We start from the raw sequence: 14,834 nt of genomic DNA on the forward strand, positions 1-14,834 counted from the left end.
ATGGCGCTTTAATCATAAATAATGAAAATAAATAATAATAATAAGTCCTTTTCCCTTTTTCCTTCTGTGTCTGCTTTGACTAGGTCACTAGGGTGACGCTAGCTCCTTCGTTTGTAGAAGAAGCTGGGTGTCTCTTTCCCTCTTCCCTACAGCTGAGGGTTTGTTCAGTGTGTTACAGTACTAGGTACGTGGGCATGGTGCATATCTACCATCCAGATTGCACATGGGCTAGCAGCTTAGGGAAAGTGTTTTAGGGATTGCTAGGAGGTGACCCCTTTGTTCCCTAGCATTTGGGGCCTAGTCAGTTGTTTTTGTTTGCTTTGCCTTGTTCTGTTTCCTTCCCTTATCTTACCTACCGTGACAATAATAGATGATTAATCTATGCACAAAAACTATATATATTATATAAATAACTAACTATATCTAATATATAAAGCTGAGTGAATGTATTTATGTATGCCCGCTAAAGGAATCGTCACTGTCGCATTTACAATCACGAAATTTGACACACAGGTACATCAGGTGTCCGGGAAGGTTTTAGACCGAGTCTCATCTATCTAGCACGGTAGAACGGTACGTTCCTGAGATATTCCCAAAAAATGCAATTATGGCACCATCACATGACCCACATTAGCCACAGAAGCCTGCAGGTCTTTTTCCTCATATCCCAACTGCTATATACACGGTCACATGACCCTTATCAGCCAATAGAAGCTCGCAGACCCTTAGGGAATAGTGGAGGTCACAGTTAATGGGAAGGTCCGCTATGGAGGTCAGTGTTAAGGGATGGGGTGCTGTAGAGGACACTGTTTAAGGGAACGGAGCTCTGAGGAGGTTACTGTTAAGAGGGGGGTTTATTATGGAAATCACTGTTAACAAGACGGGGTAATGTGGAGGTCACAAATAAATTGCCGGCCACTGTCGATGTCACTGTTAAAGGGGACGGCGATGTGGAGGTTACTGTTAAGGGGGCGGGGACTATGGAGGTCACAATTAAAGGGCAACTGTTCTTTAGGTCACTGTTAAGGGCTGCGGATTATTGTGGACATCACTGTAAAGCAGACGGGGAACTGTGGAGGTCACTAATAATGGGGCAACCGCTGTGGAGGTCACTGTTAAAGGGGAGGGCGCTGTTGATGTTACTATTAAAGGGCCAGGCACTGTGGAGGTCACTGTTAAGGGAGGAGGGGACTGTGGATGCCACTATTAAAGGGGCAGTAGGGTACTGTGGAGGTCACGGTGAAGGGAGCGGGGTACTGTGGAGTTCACTGTTAAAGGGGCAGTCGCTGTGGAGGTCACTGTTAAGGGGGTTAGAAATGGTTGAGGTCACAGTTAAGGGGACTGTAACCTATGGTCAGTGTTAAGGGGCGGGTGCTGCAGTGGTCACTGTTAAGGGGCACAGTGGAATCCCCTGTGGAGGTCACTGTCATGGGGGTCATGTGCTGTGGAATTCACTGTTAAAAGGGCAGGCTGCTGTGAAGGTCAAAGTTAAGGGGGTCGGCTGGTGTGGAGGTCCCATTTTAAGGAGGTGGGGCACTGTGGGGAGGTCACTGTTAAGGGGGTGGGGTACTGTAGATGTCACTGTTATAGGGGATAGTGTCAATATCTTTTAATGACACACACAAAAATTTAATGAAATAGATTAAATATACCTGTGCAAAGTCAGGTCCTTCTGCTAGTATATTATATATTTAAGATGACAACTAAGTCAGCCAAGCTTTCTGAATTCCGGCTGTTGTTCAGAAAGATCAGAACAGTTTTATGGATTGACTTACCATTAACAGACCAACTTGCAATTCGTGTGATATTTATTAGACCAGAATTGCTTTGAATAGATGCTAGCACTATTGAACTGTCCACATTTTTTGTATAATTTTGCTGGTATTTAATAGTCACTGCTGCTGACCCATCAGCATTCCTAAAGGAAAAGACATAGAGAACCAATCTTACTATGTGCACCAAAATGTTATGGTTCAATATGTATGAGAAAGAATAAAACTTCACAGCAAAAAAAAAAAATGATCTTAATAATTCACATTTCTAATGAACAGTCAGAAGGAAAAGAAAACTTCCCGTGTAATTTTATTTCAGCCCCCAATGCACAGTATGCTAACTTTGGAAATCTACTACTAATCAAATACATGGTGAGATATGCAGGACTACTTTCTTTATTTGCGACTAGATGACAAAGTGTCAAGATGTTTTGGTGATGTAATCAGGTAAATGTGACATTTTGTGATACTCAGAATTATGAAAGTATAGATGGACACTGTGTACTGTATTTGTGTTTTATATTTGTTAGTCTGTACATCTTCTCGGTAATTTTTGCTTCTTTCCTATAGTATATTACTTGATATTTATAACCCAAGGGGTTTTCCGAGATTTATTTTAACTGATGAACTATCCTCTGGATAGGTCATCAGTATCTGATCGGTGTGGGTCTGACACCCGGGACCCAAGGCAGCAGAGCTTGCAGTAGCGCCACTGCCTTCTCTCTGCTTTTCCTAGGCCGAGTGACGACATGTTCATGTGTCACGTGGCCTGGGAGTAGCTCAACCACATTCAAGTAAATGGGACTGTGCCCTATACCAAGCACAGCCACTATACAATGTATGGCACTGTGCATGGTGAGCTGAGCTGCCTTCTCAAAACAGCTGATCTGTGTGGGTCTCGGGTGTTGGACCCCCACCGATCAGGTACTGATAAACTATCCAGAGGATAGGTCATCAATAAAAAGATATCAGAAAACTCTTTTAATGGTAGTACTTTGTCACAAATATCGTTCCATTGTATGTTGCGGACCAAATCACGCGAAATGGCAATCACGCCGCCCCCATCATTAAACCCCTCAGATGCCACATTCAATGCTGATTGCGGCATCTGAGAGTCACATTGAGGCAGTTCAGGGGTTAACTAAGAATTAAAAAAGAGTACATACTCACCTCATCCATTTGATTGCAGAGACGCTGTCGTGGCCATCTCGACTGAAGAAAACGCACCAAATTTTGCGTGCCCTGACGTGATGAAGTCACCACATCATCATGCTGGGGCGACAAGTCAACGTCATCACTGATCTCCCACCAAGATGGCCACAACGGTCACAAAGCAAGAAGAAATTTGGCGTTGCGATGAATGTAATTTTTCCTGAAATTCAGATTGAAGTTTACTTCGGATACTTCAATTCGCTCAACACTAGGTAGTACCCTACAGAATAATAATGTTTTCCAATAGTAGTGTACAATATTGTTGGATTGTCTCCCTTGTTAGCTAAATCCTAACAGCCCTGAAAACAGAGCTGACCAAGGTGATGTAGAGCATATTATCTTTTGGGTGGCTGTTCAAGCAAGTACTGTACCACTCATTCTCTGTGGGACTGCTGGAAATAGCCAAGCGTTGTACTCTTCTTTGGTATTCCCATAAAGAATGAATGGTGCATGCTTGACCACCCACTTTATTCTTTTTGGGGGTATTCGGCCCTGGTTCTCATAATCAATGGTGGAGTTGGTGCAACCAGATCCCCACTAAACTAATACTCACCATCCTGTGGATAGGGCTAACTAATCAGAATATCCTTTAAGGGCAGTTTTCTACATTCAGGTTTTTGCTGCAGTTTTTGAAGCCAAAGCCAGAGTAGACTTATAAAGGACAGACTGAGGGGCACATTTATAAAGACTGGCATTTTAGACGCAGTTTTTAATAAGCCGTTTACCTGGCGATGGATCTACCGCAGTTATGTAGAGGCGCTGGCCTCTACATAACTTTGGTGGATCCACCGCCATTTCTAAATGTAAGACAGCTTCCTAGGTGTCTTACATTCAGACCTTCTTCTATGCCTGACTCACACCCACAATTTTAGACCTGGCATGAGCGGGAAAAGGTCGCAAATTGTGGCACAACTAACCGTTTTGCTAGAATCTGCGCCTGAAATACGCCTAATATAGACGTATTTCAGTATAATAAATAACCCCCTAAGTCTTCTCATTTTTTTAAAATCCGATCCTGATTTTGGCTTCAAAAGCCGAACCAAAAAACCTAAATATGTAAACTCAGCCTATGGGGGCATTTTTTTTTTTAACTTTGGAATATTCTGATGACTGATCACCGATGTCAGCATATAAGATGCATTTTTATATATGATCATTAACATTTTGTATAATTGATTTTGAGCTCATACGTGAAGGACACCGATGGTGGATCTTGTAAACTGTTGTCGTAGTGCTTTCTCAGTTCTGGTGTTAGCTGAAAATAAATACAGCGGAAAGATGTATCAGACGATGCAGTGTAACAGTGTCACATTGTATTATTGTGTATTCACTGGCTGTGAATGTAATTCTACATAAAGAATGCAAATAAATTTTTACTTTTAACTAGAGGAGCCAAAGGAATTTATTGTATGCTGAATATAGGTGGATTATGCTCAAAGTTAAACGTGATCTATAAACTACTATATGTAATGCAGTTGTACATACCTGCACATAACTGATACAACTACAAAACTAGCAGTATATACTATAATTATTTTTATTTCTCTGTGGGACTGCTGGAAATAGCCAAGAGCTGTACTCAGCTATTCTTTGGCATTCCCATAAAGAATGAATGGTGCATTCACTATTGGGGTACTGGGCCCCGATTCTCATAATCAGTGGGGGGCACTGCAATATTCTGTGATATACTGTACATACCAATTTCAAGATTGTTTCTTGGAGTTCAGTGGCATTAGATGATGAAGCATTGGATAGACTTGGTATGAAGTCCTGTATGAGTGTGGCTGTCACTTGAACGACTGATGCTAAAATAGCACAAACATGATTCAAAAACTGTATAAAAAGTCATCTGCATTCATATAAATGATTTAACAACCTATTTTAGCTCTCTACTAGGACACATTCAGAGCACCACTGCAAACCTATTTAGTACTTTTTTTTTCTCAAAACTGATTTGCTATGGAAAGAGAAAACTTGTAATGAAGACTTATAAAGTTGGAGGGATGGGGGTTGAAGCAAAATAGATAAAAATTTATAAGGAAAACTCAAGAGAAAATCTTTGTTAATGAAACCAAAATAAGATATACTGTGGATTTTTATCTAAAATTACACTTTTGGATAATACTTGGAGGTGTAGTACTATCTTGCTGAGTACTTTCTGTAGAGGTCACATGTCTTTGATGAGAGGAACCAAGAGGTACTGAGGTCAGCAAGGGGATTGGTTGATGTCAGAACAGGCGCGGCAATCCATCAAAAAATGTCATCCACTTACACAGAGATTGAGGATCCAAAGTAAGATTCAAATCGTCAAGCATTTTTTTATTATCCACTATTGCTTTAGTCACTTGAGGATATGATGTGTTTTCTGGAGTAAAAACTGTTTCTACTTCGCCAATCACTGATCCTGGTCTGCAAAAGAGAAGCAGGAGGTCAAAATATAAAAAATATAGAACTCAAAAGCGTTGTGTAGCCAGTACATATAGATGACCTCTCCTCAGGATAGATCAATATCTGATCGGTGGGTGTCTGGCTCCTGGCACGTCCAGGAGGTGAGGTTCTTAAGAGCCCAGCTTCCTCTGCAAGATTACACTGCACGTTGTCTCATTTTCAGTAGCAGTGCAGTGTAATTACAAGTGATCATCCCATTCAAATGGATGGAAAAAAACACTTGTAATTACATTGCACCTCCGAGTGTAATTACAGTGTAATCTTGAGGAAGAAGTAGCACTCACATCAGCATCGCCTAAAAACATACCAGGGGCTGAAAATCGACAGCATAAGCTAGCTCAATTTATTTGTATGGCAGCAAGAATTTGATGAATGGCCTTAACCTTTATAAGATACTGATATGAATTGTCCTGCTGCTTATTCTGTGATCCAATAATAGGAAGAACACTAGTCTGCAGCAATATATGAGTAGGCCAGCCTATAGTGGAAGGTACTTACTGAAATGAACGCACAACTATCTGTTTCAGGTTGAATGTCTTTAAAATACCATTTAGCTGAAAGAATAAGAATATCAGAATTGAAAATTAGTAAAAACAATATACTATTATATATACACTATTGTTTAAAATGTGCTTTGCTCATATATAAAAAATATATATACACTATCAGGGACATTTTAATGAATTTCTAGCTTTATGGAGGTTCTCCATGATTTAACTACTGATGATCTGTCCTTCAGATAGGTTATCAATATAACATCAGCAGAAGTTCAACTCCCGACACCAGAGGCATACAGAGATCTAACAAGGTCCCATAGCAAAAATGTACTATGTGCCCCACCCCAGCCAGTACATCAGTCACATGGACCAGGGGCAGCTCAGTTCTATTCAAGTTAATCAGTGATGGCCAGTTCGCATTGTTCGCCGGAAACATATGCGGGCTGCCATCTTTTTTCACAAGTCCGGCAAGGCACAGGTAAGGGCTTACCTGTGCCTTTGCCGCGAGCCGGTCTGAAAACAAATGCGGTCACCGGGAGCAGGCAGTTCCGAGAACAGCCCGATGAAGGCCCCTAGTGGCTGTTCTCGGAACTGCCTGCTCCCGCTGACCGCACTTGTTTTCAGACCTGTGCTTCGCCGGACTTGTGAAAAAAGATGGCAGCCCGCATATGTTCACGGGCGAACAATGCGAACTGGCCTTTACTGAAGTTAATGGGACTGAGCTGCAGTACCAAGCACAGCCACTATTGAATGTGCGGTGCTGTGCTTTGTAAGCTGTGAGAAGTGCAGCAGCCTCTTCAAACAACTGATCTGTGGGGGTGCTGGGAGTCAAGTCCCTGCCACTCTGATATTGACCACCTATGCTGAGGATAATCCATCAATATTAATTCCCAGGTAACCCCTTTAACTGAAGAGCTGCAAAGCAAAAAGCATCTGTATGGGAGTCCCCTCTGTTATAATAGCTGATGATGGGAGCTCATACTGGTGAGGCCCCCATTATTTGGGGGAACTGGTGGATCTGAAGCTAAAAAGATCAAAAGATGGTCACCAGGTAAGTGTTCTATTCATTCCCCAATATTTTTTTCCTTTGAACCAGAGAGTTGCTTTAAATTGGTAAGAGGTGCATCCTGCACTTTTGAAATTCACAGGCCAATTGATACATAGATTAGTGTATCTTGAAATCACAATTTTATTTAATGCCACAAAGAGTCTCGTACTTAGACATAATTAGAAATTTTACCAATGCCCCAGTTCGTTGGTATATACATTCATGGCTGAAAGTGTTGACACCCCTGAAATTATTCCAGAAAATTATTGCAATTACACATGGTTTGTTATACACTTGTTTATTTCCTTTGTGTGCATTGGAACAACACAAAAAACTGAGGAAAAATGCCAAAAATTATATAATTGAACACAAAACTCCAAAAATGGGCCAGACAAATTTACTGGCACCCTCAACTTAATATTTCTGATGCACACCCTTTGGAAGAAATTACTGAAATCAATTGCTTCCTATAACAATAAGCTTCATGAACCATGAACATAAACAAGCTTCTTACACCTCTCAACGGGAATTTTGGACTACTTTTCTTTTGCAAGCTTCTCCAAGTCTCTCATATTTGAAAGGTGCCTTCTCCCAACAGCAATTTTAAGATCTCTCCACAGGTGTTCAATGGGATTTAGATCCGGACTCCTTGCTGGCCACTTCAGAACTCTCCAGCACTTTGTTCCCATCCATTTCTGGGTGCTTCTTGAAGTATGTTTGCGGTCATTGTCCTGCTGGAAGACACATGGCCTAAGATGCAAACCCAGCTTTCTGACACTGGGCCCTACATTGCTACCCAAGCACACAGTCAAGGCACCCAGTGCCAGAGGCAGCAAGACAACCCCATGTGAACCTCCACCATATTTGACTGTAGATACTGTGTCCTTTTGTTTGTAGGCCTCATTCCGTTTTCGGTAAAAAGTAGAATGATGTAATTATCCAAAATGCTCTTTCTTGTTCCCATCTGTCCACAAGATGTTTTCCCGGAAGGATTTTTTGCTTACCCCCGTACATTTTGGCAAACTGCAGTCTAGCTTTTTATGTCTCTGTGTCAGCAGTGGGTTCCTCCTGGGTCTCCTTCCATAGTGTTTCATTTCCTTCAAATGTTGATGGATAGTTCATGCTGACACAGAAGCACCCTGAGCCTGCAGGACAGCTTGAATTTCCTTGGAACTTAACTGGGGCTGCTTATCCACCATCTGGACTATCCTGCATTGCAACCTTTCATCTATTTTTTTTCTTCCATCCACGTCCAGGGAGATTATCTACAGTGCCACGGGTTGTAAATTTCTTGATTATGTTGCGTACCATGGACAAAGGAACATCAAGATCTCTGGAGATGGACTTGCCTTTGGATTTTCCTTTTTTTCTCCGTTTTATGTGTTGTTCCAGTACAAACAAAGGAAATAAACGTGTATAACAAAACATGTGTAATTACCATCATTTTCTGGGAGAAAGACTTCGTTTTCTGGAAAAACTTCAGGGGTGCTACCACTTTCAGCCATGGCTGTAGCTTTGGGCAGAGATTGGCTGCAGTGTTCACATGCTGTATACCTGCACATCACTGCTGCAGACTGTAAGCAAACAGCAAGAGAAGGAGTGAACCAGCAATAGAGGAAATCGTGTGAAATAAAGGGATGAATATAGGATGATCAGCTGTTTGAGAAGGCACTGTCTCTCATAGTAGCACTGCGGCCTTCTCTCTGCTCACCAAGGACAGTGTTGTACATTGTATAGGTCCCGGGTTTCAAATCATCACAAAGGATAGGATAGGTCATCAGTAGAGATGTTTCAGAAAATCTCTTGCTTACACTGACAAGATTGGTTTTGGAAGTTGTCACAAGAGGACTAGGGAGATAAGGGTGAGAAACTAACAGGATCTTCCCCCCCAGTATAGATGCACCACTGCATATGGGGTTGAGCATTTCCTGCTTTTTAATACCACGCTAATCTGTAGTTTGTATATAGATTTTTTAGAGGTGTAGAAACTCCTAGTCTGAATGTGCCTTTATTTCCATACACAGGCAGCATTCTGGTGCACATGTGAGGCCCGGGCTATATCAGCCAGTCTTGGGTGGGGCTCAGAGCTCTCTGCCTATTCCCATTGTATGCATGGTCACATGCTGGAGGTTACTGGGAGATTGCTGTGAGTCAGACCTTGCGCTTCTGTAATTTGCCCACTGGCTCCTGGTATTGCCCATACGGCCCAGGTAGGTCTAGCTTTAGGTCCCGAGCTACTTTAGAAACCTTGGCGCAGTGCTCGGGCTCAGACATGTCCTCCAAGTAGGATATGTTGGCTAATCTCTCAATTTTACACCAGTATGAGGGTTAGTAAGACCGCAGAGTGCACCTGTCTTAGTTATTGTTATATGAGAAACTAACTGCCCTCACTGTTAACAGTCTGATACTGATTTTATTCATATTATATGGAAATGTAAAATTCTGTCATATTGGGTCTCTGTGTGCGGCGCATAAATGTTGTGCATCTAGTAAACAATGTCGTCTTACCCCTTGTGTAATATTTCTTTCCAAGTCTGTGAACATTTTACTATTTCTGTCTTTTAAGACTTCAACATAATCGTGATTGATAAATCTTGGCTTTATTATAAAGGTGTCAAAATTCGCCCGAATGTCTAGAAAAACAATAAAAAAAAGTAATTTATCCCACATACTGCTAAAGCCAGCTAAGTTATTTTATGGTATAAAAACAAATATGTAACCTTTAACAGAATTACTAGTAATGGAAAGCAGGCTGCAGCAATATACATAAAATATCCTTAAAGGGAACCTGTCACCGGGATTTTGTGTATAGAGCTGAGGACATGGGTTGCTATATGGCCGCTATCACAGCCGCAATATCCAGTACCCATAGCTCTGTGTGCTTCTATTGTGTAAAAAAAGCTATTTGATGCATATGCAAATTACCCTGAGATGAGTCCTGTACGTGAGATGAGTCAGGGACGGACTCATCTCAGGTTAATTTGCATATGTATCAAATCGGATTTTTTTACACAATAAAAGCACACAGAGCTATGGCGACTGGGTATTGCTAGCGGCCATCTAGCAACCCATGTCCTCAGCTCTATACACAAAATCCCAGTGACAGGTTCCCTTTAAAATTAAATGTGAATGAACAATCAGTGATACAGTATGCATCTCCACGCCTCTGCACTCCACTCTGTCCCTTTCTCAGGGAGCATAATTTCAGGCCCCTAACAAACAGGACCTGTTAATTACTGTCTATTAAATGGATTTTATTAATTTCCTACTATTGTAAGAATACGGCTACACAGCGACACTGGTCACAGCCAGGATCGCAGAGCAATCACAGTATATCAGTGTTCTCATATAAATGAAATGGGGTTGCAGTTTGTCTTGCACATGTGCCAGTACTGTGACCCTGAAATGAAAAATATGCAACTCTGCTGGATTTTTGGCGATTCGGGAGTCGCAGTCCATATAAGACTCACGCTGTGAACCCATTCATTTCTATGAGATCACTGCTACACTGCGATGCCCCTGCGATCTTGGCTGCTACCAGTGTTGCTGTGAAGCTGTACCTTAACAGTGTGTGCTGCATTTGGTGACTAACGGGAGGCAGATGGCAACCAAGCATGGACCTATTTGTTAAACTCATCAGCCCGGGCCCTGTTTGCCCCTACTACAGTAACATCTGTATTGCTGGCACTGTTTGGACTATATCTCTCTATGGTAAATCATTTTTGATTTGGTAACATTAATTGAAATTGTAGTTGCTTATACATTGTTATCACTACCTATTATTACCATCTATGTCTAGAGTCAAGTTAAAACATATGTGTTCACCTGTGAACCCAATTCTATAATTTGTATATGGATATAACCTACATAAAAACTTGTTACATTATACCTACCGTACAATGCATTTGGAAAATCTACAGACTCTTTTCACTTTTTACATTCTATTATAATGCGGTTTTGTGCTAAATTAAAAAAAAAAATCTAGTTTTTCTCCATCAATCTGCTCTTAATACGGATAATGATAAAGTGAAAACAGAATTTTAGAAATGTTTGCTAATGTACAGTATTACAATGGAAAAAATAAAATTTTGCATGGAGATAAGTATTCGGACCCTTTGCCTTGACACTTGAAATTTTTGCTCCAGGGGCCTCCCATTTCTCTTGATCATCTTTAAGATGTTTCTACACCTTGATTGGTGATTGGACATGATTTGAAGAGACACAGCTTGGTCTATATAAGGTCTTAGAGCAGACAATGCATATCAGAGCAAAAACTAAGCCATGAGGAGAAAAGAACTGCTTTTAGTGCTCAGAGTCAGGATTGTACGGAGGCACAGATCTGCACTGAAAGTTTCCGTGAGTAGAGATGGCCTTGCGGTTCGCCCGGCAATCGTTTCGCGGTGAACTTTGCGTGTTCGCGATTCGCCGAACTTGCGAACATATGGAGAAATTGCGCCCGCCATATTCTTTTACATTATGAAGAACTTTGACCATGACACATCCATCAGGTGGTACAGGACAGCCAATTGAGACGTTTCAGCACATGGACATACCCCCTACTTTATAAATAAACCTGATCTGGCCGCCATTTTACATTCAGTGTTTTGCCAGTGTAGGGAGAGGTTGCTGTGTGGAGCAGGGACAGGCTGTTTGGGGCACTAAACGCTAGCTAATAGGGCCACAAAAGTCATTTTAAGGACTGGTATAGGTGTGCTATCGATAGGTGTGATACACAGAGGGGTGCGATATACTTATAATATACTTTTATAATGAGTCAAAAACACATAGATCTATATAGTGATCACCTGGAACTCAGGGGCCTAGGGGCTAGGGGCTTACTAGGGCCATTTTTATGTAGGGTAAGGTTCTGGACGGGGTCGCTCTTATCAGGGCGGGTGGTCTGTGGTTAGGCTATCAGGGCCAGAATAGCATCCCCCTGTAGGCAATATCAGGGACATTTCTTTGCGCACCCTGTCCTTTAATACCACATCATCATCTAGCCCAGGGATAGATGTTTTTTGCTTTCCCTCCGGGATTCATCGATGTGCACTGGAACCCCCCGGATTGTGGTAGGACATATGGTTTCTGATTTAGTGCCGCCGAGCACTTGTTATTGCCTACCACATCTATGCTTTTTGCTTAACTTTAATAATTTAATTTATTTTCATTTTGAGTGATATCTTTTCCATTCACACGTCCGCATTCACACGTCCGCAATTTTGCGGAACGGGTGCAGACCCATTCATTTTCAATGGGGCCGGAATGTGCTGTCCGCATCCACATTTGTGGATCCACATCCTCATTTGCAGATCCGCACTTCTGCATCTGTGCTTCCGTTTCCGCCAAAAAATAGAACATGTCCTATTCTTGTCCGCAATTGCAGACAAGATTAGGCATTTTCTATTCTAGTGCCGGCGATGTGAGGTCCGCAAGTTGCGGAATGCACATTGCCGGTGTCCGTGTTTTGCCGATCCGCAAAACACTTATGGACGTGTGAATGGACCCATAGTAACATTATTAAAGGTTATGTTTTATCTTCATGTATATTAATGGATTGCCTTCCTTGTACAATGTTTTAATATACTTTCTATGTTAGAAAGTATAATATAGTGCATTTGTATTGTGAGGCAGTTGTGTGCGGTTCTGCTGCGATACTGCAGGTATATAGAGGGACAAGCGTTATTGGTGTGATATACCAGTCCCCCCCCCAAAAAAAACTGATTGAAGCAGGGTGTTGTATACCAATATACTTTCTTTATAGTGCATTTGGGTACTGTATAGTGCATTTGCGCATGCGCATACTCGAAAATTATATTGCCGATATTTCGAATTGAAAAAAATAATGAATGGAGATCGCAAATTCGAATAATACATCTGGTATGTCACTGTCCATGTTGTGGGACTATTTGTGCACTTCTAGTAATTATTTCATGGCTGCAAATATGAGCTGAAGGTTTTTCAGATTCGCCTGCCATTAAAATGAATGGGACCCGCCGCAAATTTGGGGTTCACAAACATTTGATCGCGTTCGCACGATCGCGTTTGCGAACCGTCCCGGCAAATGTTCGTCCATCACTATCCGTGAGCACAGAGGCCTCTATAATTCTTAAATGGAATAAGTTTGGAACCACCAGGACTTTTCCTAGAGCTGGCTGCCTCACCAAACTAAGGAATTAGGGGAGACGGCCTTGGTAAGAAAGGTGACCAAGAACCCAACAGCCACTCTGGTTGAGCTACAAAGATCCTGTGTACAGATAGAAGTAACTTCCAAAAGGTCAACTATCGCTGCAGCACCCCACTAATCTGGGCTTTATAGCAGAGTGGCCAGAAAGAAGCCTCTACTCAGTAAAGGACACCTGAAAGCCTGCAAACTGAAAAAAAGCACCTAAAGTACCATCAACTATAAAAAACAAGATTCTCTGGTCTGATGAAACCAAGATTGCACCTTTTGTTCCCAATTCTAAGTGTCATGTCTGGAGAAAACCAGGCACTGCTCATCACCGACACAATACTATCTCTACAGTGACGCACGATGGTCACAGCATCCTGTTGTTAAATTGTCCAAAAGCTGTGGTAGGGAGACTGGTCAGGTTTGAGAAAAAACTGAATGGAGCAAAATACTGAGATATTCTTAATGAAAATGTAATCCAGAGTGCTCTGAACCTCAGACTCGGCTGACGGTTCTTCTTTCAACAAGACAATGATCCTAAGCACACAGCCAAGACAACACAGCAGGTACTTAGGAACAACTATGTGAATGTCCTTCAGTGGCCCAGCCAGATCCTTGACTATCGTACCTCTGGAGAGACCTCAATATGGCTGTCTACTGCAGTCCCCATCCAATCTGACACAGCTTCAGAGGATCTGCAGAGAAGAATGGCTGAAAATCTCCATACCTTGTGCAATACCCCAAAAACACTGGTGGCTGTAATCACGGCAAAAGGTGCTTCAACTAAGTCCACTCCTGAGTAAAGGTCTGAATACTTATGTCAATGCAAGATTTTAGTTTTTACTTTTCAATAAATTAGCAAAGATTTCAAACATTCTTTTTACATTTTGTCATTATAGAGTATATGGAGTACAGCAGATTGATAGGGAAAAACTTGATTTTTTTTGTATTTTAGCACAAGGTAGCAACAAAACTGGAAAATAAAGTGTCTCAAGACTTTCCAAATGAATTGCATTAAGTATCTTAATCTGACCCTGGGTTATATTCCAGAGCTGCATATATGTTGTATTATGGTCCAGAACTGCAATCAGAATTCTCATCCAATGTTGGTTGTTTTTGAAAACAATCAACAAAATGTTTCATTTATTCGTTTCTAGCAGAAAACAATTATTAACCTTTTTAAGGGAACCAGATAAAATGTTATAAATAATCATAATTGTCACGCCCTGGCCTGTGGTGTTCTGAGGAGATCTGTCAGAATTGCTGCACGTGACTCGATCTGACAGTTTGTTTTGTTGTAGGTTTGAGCTGAATCCCACCTCCTCCCAGCTGTTGTTCTTTAGGTAATTGGTGAGGCTATTTATTCCTCTCTCTCCCTATAGCCTTTGCAGGTTATAGTTATGCCTTGTGAGTTCGGGTAGTTTGGGGGATTGTCTGCTCCAACACATCTCAAGATAAGTCTCACCCTATTACTCCTCTGCCTCTCCCCTCTGCCAATCCCTTCACTGACTCCCCATTGCCCAGCCAATTTACTTCAAAGTACTAACAAATACATACAAGGCCGTCCATAACCTGTCCCCTCCCTACATCTCTGAGCTACTTTCCCTATACATCCCCACACGCACTCTCCGATCCTCACAAGACCTCCTTCTCTACTCTCCTCTTATCGCCTCTTCCCACAATCGACT

The sequence above is a fragment of the Bufo bufo genome, chromosome 1, assembly GCF_905171765.1.
Source record: "Bufo bufo chromosome 1, aBufBuf1.1, whole genome shotgun sequence".
Taxonomy (NCBI): Eukaryota; Metazoa; Chordata; class Amphibia; order Anura; family Bufonidae; genus Bufo; species Bufo bufo.